At 37.1% G+C, this 6113-nt stretch overlaps 1 pseudogene; it reads right to left on the bottom strand.

Moving 5' to 3' along the window:
* The window catches only part of LOC110312253, a 5103-nt pseudogene extending 3003 nt beyond the window's left edge, over window positions 1-2100 (bottom strand).
* Between the last annotated feature and the right edge of the window lie 4013 nt (window positions 2101-6113).

Below are 6113 nucleotides of genomic sequence, written 5' to 3'. Positions count from 1 at the left end.
GTGTGTGTGTGTGTGTGTGTGTGTTCTGGGGGAGGGTTCTGTGCCTAAGTACTTCCCTATTTTTCTTCTGTTTAAACTAATATCAAATCATTCTATCATAGTGTTATATAATATAATGTGTACATTTTACTATAGATTATTTTTTACATTTTTATTGGATATTCTAATTATTTACATTTCAAATGTCATCCCCTTTTCTGATTCCCCACCCTGAAAAATCCTATCCCATCCCCCACCTCCTGCATCTGTGAGAGTGTGCCCTCAACCACCCACCCACTCCTGCCTCCCCACCCTCGCATTCCCCTACACTGGAGCATCAGACTTTCACAGGACCAAGGGCCTGTTCTCCCATTGAATCCTGACAAGGCCATCCTTGGCTACATATGCAGCTGGAGCCATGGGTCTTTCCATGTGTAGTCCTTGGTTAGTGTTTTAGACCCTGGGCTCTGGTTGGTTGATATTTTTTTAAAAATGTTATATAGAGACTTTACACACTAGTTACTGTGGTCATATATCCTCAACCAGCAACAACCATTCATTGTCTGAGACAAAGCCTGTACAGGAAATGTTCCAGACACAAGTGTAGTGATATAATGAAAAGACTAAAAACAAATTGGACAGTAAACTAAGGTTAAAACTTGGAAAAACAATACAAAATAAAGTAGGTGGAAAGGCAATTACATATACAACAACATGAAAGAAAAGTTTTGTTAAATAATTACACAGCATCCTCCTTTGTTGTTTTAGAGAAATTAACCCAAAAATATTTTTAGGAATAACTTAAAAGTCACATTTTAAAACAGTCAAAAAATAGATCTGTTATCTATTATTTGCTGTGAAATATTCTTAAATTAATTTAGTGTCATGGCTTATAATCCATCATGCTCCCTACCTTCTTTACCTTTGCCTACTTCTGTTCCTTTTTTTTTCTCCATTTCATTATACTAAAGGCCAATGAGTTTGGATTACAGGTTTCATTTAAATGTATAAAGAAAAGAAAGAGAAACCTTTTGCCTATTGTCTTTTAATAGGTATTGACCTTTCAGACACCCAAAAGCAGTGTGGTGGTTTGAATATGCTTGACTCATTGGAATCAGCACTATTAGGAGGTATGGCCTTATTGGAGGAGGTATAGCCTTGTTAGAGGAAGTGTGTCACTATAGAGGCAGGGCATTGAGGTCTCATATATTCACTCAAGTCTGTCCAGGAGCAGCAGTTGAGTGGAGTCAGTCAGAGCTTAGGGTGTTACAGTGGGCTGAGCTGGCAAAGTGACCCAAGCTGTGAAGATGAAGTTGCCTTGTAGATCCCAAGATGTTAGAGATGCCAGAACCATGGGATGTCTGCCAAGGAAAGATGCTAACTGGAGTAGAAACCTAAGGAAAGAACTCTGCTGTAGTCAACACAGCTTAGACAAGTTGAACATCAGAAACAGAGATATGGAGTGTGGAGTTTGCCCAGCTGGCTTTTGGTCTTACTTTCGTCTAGTATTGCTTCACTATAATATTTTTGAATGGTAATATCCATCCTGTGATGTTGGAAGTTTGTGACTTTATTTTTGATTTTGATTTTATAAAGGATTGCAGTTAAGAGATTACATGTATGTCAAAAGAGACTTTGGACTTTAGACCTTTAAATATTATTGAAACTGTGATAGGCAATGGGGACCTTTTAAATTGGACTAAATGTGTTTTGCATTATAGTATGGGGTAGGTATGGCTCCATAGACTCATGTGCTTAGACAAGCCTATGACTTCGGTCTTAGTTAAGCTTTTATTTCTGTGAACAGACCATAAACAAGGCAATTCTTATAAAGGAAAACATTTAATTGAGGCTGGCTTATAATTTCAGAGTTTCAGTCTACTATCATCATGGTTTAAAGCATGGCAGCATTTAGGCAAACTGGGTGCTGGAGGAACCAAGAGTTCTACATCTTGAAGGCAGCCGGAAGGAGACTGTCTTCTGCAGGTAGCCAGGAGGAGTCCAGACTTGAGTATATATATATATATATGAGACCTCTCAAAGTCCCGCCTCCACAGTGACAAACTTCTTCTAACAATGCTATACCTCTTCCAATAAGGCCACACCTCCTAATAATGCCATTTCAGGGGGCTAGGCATATTCAAACCACTACAAACATTATTTTTGGTCATAGATAATAAAATGTCCCTTATTATTTATAAAGACACTAAGGTACAGAAAGAGATAAAATGGAAACTGTTTCTTTTAACCCAAAGTTCAGGACTTTTCATTCTTCCTACTTTTTTGTTTTCCCCAGCTCCATATATGAAATTGAAACATGAAAACACATGATTCGTAATATTGACCTTTTTTATACATCAATTTTTTAATTACGTATTTTCCTCATTTACATTTCCAATGCTATCCCAAAAGTCCCCCATACCCACCCCCCACTCCCCTACCCACCCACTCCCACTTTTTGGCCCTGGTATTCCCCTGTACTAGGGCATATAAAGTTTGCATGTCCAATGGGCCTCTCTTTCCAGTGATGGCCGACTAGGCCATCTTTTGATACATATGCAGCTAGAGACAAGAGCTCCGGGGTACTAGTTAGTTCATAATGTTGTTCCACCTATAGGGTTGCAGATACCTTTAGCTCCTTGGGTACTTTCTCTAGCTCCTCCATTGGGGGCCCTGTGATCCATGGAATAGCTGACTGTGAGCATCCTTTTAATTCAACCTTATGAAATTACAGTCAATCTATAGATAGAAGCACTGATAATCAGGTGTTTTTTGAAAAATGTGAATAAGTTGCTGAAAACATGTATTCTAACAAATTTTCATATACAGCAGAGGAGCTTAGACAACTATCTCCAGTATGAAGATTGGATGTATTTCAAAACACTGGACCATCTGTACCTCCACAGAGTTCACCTGTCCCTGAAGACAGAAATTCATATCTAACCCCTGACATAATAGCTCCATCTTTTCTTCACTGAAGGCTAATTGCAGATTCATGATACCTCATCTGAACTCCTTTTCCACCATTCTTTGTTCTGCTTATATTTTTTCTCTTTTGAGAAGAGTCAGTATTTTCATACAATATATTATGATTATGGTTCCTCTCTCCTGACACCATTGCTCGCTCTCTCTCTCTCTCTCTCTCTCTCTCTCTCTCTCTCTCTCTCTCTCTCATGAGAATATAAACAAGCATATAATAATAATTTTCATTATCATAATGAAAATGATAGCAAGATACAATAAAATAAAAAAGAAAGATCTTTATGCTCTGAATGTAATGGTACATACTTATTTACATTGCTATTACATTGACCAAATGACCTGAAGAGTCCTTTTACTTATCTTGACTACATGGTACTTCCAATACTCTATGTAATGTTCCTCAGTATCATATAAAATACAAATAGAACTCAGTACCTAGACCAAACGTATGAAATTTACTGGTGAACATAGGCGTATATGCCATTAGCTCTAATACTGTCGTATAAATTCCCAAAGATATATAGAATTACAACGTGAGGTTGTTTCCCCTCATGCTTCTGCTACATTCACATCAATATTTACTACCCTGGCTGGTATCACACTAAATTTTACAATTTTAACTCCCTTGGCTATTTTGTTATCAAAGATTAGTTAATATAAAATGACCATAAATAAAAACCAAGTGATGCTTTTACTATACGACTTTTGAGCCAAGCCAGATTAATCTTTCTCCTACAACAAGAGAGAAATAGTGTGTCACAGATACACCATTTCAAACTCCAGTACTGATATTAATTAAAGCAGTGCTGTTATCTCCTAAGTCCAGACATTAGAAAGCGCCAGATACCCTTGGCATTGTATTGCTTGATAGATGCAGCTCCTAAAATACAAGCCAGTTAATTGCGTGAATTTAGTTCATACATATGTTCATGCAATGGGATTTCAGAGTAATAAATGTAACCTACAAGAAAACACTAACGAGGCATAAACTATCCCATAATTTCTACCCATTTAATATTATTTCCCATAAAAATAACCCCAAGGTTCATCATTTCAAATTTTCATGAAGCTAAATGATTATAATTAAAATCTCAACTGCTTCTCTATTGTCTGTGAAACAGATCTCATGGGTCTCCCTAAAATGATTAGAGAATTGATTCACTAAGAAAAGTATCAGCATGAGGGGATTTTTCTATCAAAAATATATGCTATGCCCAAAGATAATTTTAAAAATTGGAAATCAGAGGGACGATAATGTTCCTCTCATGTTAACTAAAGTCCAATTGGAGATTACATCTAACTGCCACTAAAATTTATTAACATCCATTTTGATAAATTCAGAGGTCCGGAAACCAACAAGTTACACTCCCTTAAGGACACTTTAGTTAATAGATATTGTTTACAGATCACTGGGGAATAGGTTGGAATTCAGCTGAAACCCATCTCTCAGTGGATTCATGACACAAGTTTTAAAATGTGCATTCTTGCATGACATGAATTAGTTTTAGTTTTAATTTTCAAATCTTATGTTTCTGAATGATACTTCTAGAATCTTCTTATACTCAGTGGATGCCAGTGAATCCAGAGAAAGACAAGCAAATCTACGAATGCTGACTCAGAAGCAATGGGATAAAGGTGACCTCATTAGAGACACCTGGGCCTGTCTCATTAAAGAAATATCACCTTGAATCTTTGTTATTCAAATATGAGCAATTTGAAAATGTCTCTATTCATTTATTTTAAATTATAAAGGTTTGATAAAGCGTTTTCTTTGGTTAAAACTCTATTAGATTGGAAAGGATATTCCCACATACAAACATACATACACTTATTAAATGGAAACACTAAGAAATCCTAGGATGCATGACGAGGGATGTTCAGCAATCAATCACCTTGTTCTCAGCATAGAAGAAATAAGAGATAAATGGTGCAGTTTTGAGGTGAGGGTTTCTAGTAGAATTCAGGACAACAACCTGCATATTAAGACTCTGAGACCTGGATAGTTGCACAGAAAAAAGAGTAATGTGTCTTGGTGAGTACAGCACTGGCTTTCCAGAGTAGCATGCCATCTGCAGAAGAAATGGTGGGCAGAAAAGTGTTAGCAAGCACCATAACTTAGGATGCTAGCAATCCCAAACACAGGAAAGTTTCACAGTTAGCACAGTTGAAGCACAGTTAGAGGAGCAATTCAGGATATGCACAAGCACACTCCACTGAAGAAAGCTTTTATTATCATCCCAACAAATACAGAATCTAGGATGGTACTGTTAGGTGCCATTTTTGAAAAATCTGGCATTCTTACTGCACAAGTTGCAGAACACAATATGACTTTCCCCCCTGGGTTTTCATACATATTCCTTCACAGAGATATAAAAACAACTGTCTTACGAACCTATCTTAGCTCATCAAAGCCACGGTGAGTCCAGCATGCAGACACAATGTCTTCTTTATTATAAAGGTCTTACAGCCCCAGAGCATGATAAAGGATGTAGCAGTCAAGAGACCAGGAATCAATTTCCTACTCCTATGGTACCCAGAGGATAGCAACCTGTGCATGTGAAAAATTAGTAAAGATGCAACATCAACATGAAAAGATCTGTACTGTTTTATATACCAATAAAAATTGCTAATAAAGGAATCATGAATGAAACTCATACACAGTAGCTACAAATAAAAATAAAATACCTAGGAATAAACAACACAAGCTGTGAAAGACAACTGTTTTTAAATCATAATACTTTAATGAAAGAATTTGATGAAGACACAATAAAAGAATAATTTCCCAATTTCATAGTTAAGAAGAATACAGTTAAAATAGCCATGATATTATAATTTACATATTAGGTGCAAACACAATCTAATACTAATGACATGCTTTACTAGAAAACACATAAATCTTAAAATGCTTCATCCAAAAACACAAGAGAATCTGATGAGGCAAAGAAATCCTAAGCAAAAAACCAAAAGCGATCCAGCCACCCTCCCAGCCAGGGAGGACACGAGTCCGCCCTTCACAGGAGCCCTCTGCCTCAGGATCAGGGAGCTCCATCTTGGTTCCAGGACTCCACCGAACTTAGGAACTTAGTCTGCACAGGTGAGAGTGTGCACCACAGAAGCTGACAGCTTCTGTGACCTGCCAAAGCAACACAGCA

Source organism: Mus caroli, chromosome 17 (genome assembly GCF_900094665.2).
Source record: "Mus caroli chromosome 17, CAROLI_EIJ_v1.1, whole genome shotgun sequence".
Lineage (NCBI taxonomy): Eukaryota > Metazoa > Chordata > Mammalia > Rodentia > Muridae > Mus > Mus caroli.
The sequence above is the reverse complement of the archived record's forward strand: the minus strand, read 5'-3'. Positions and strand labels throughout refer to the sequence as shown.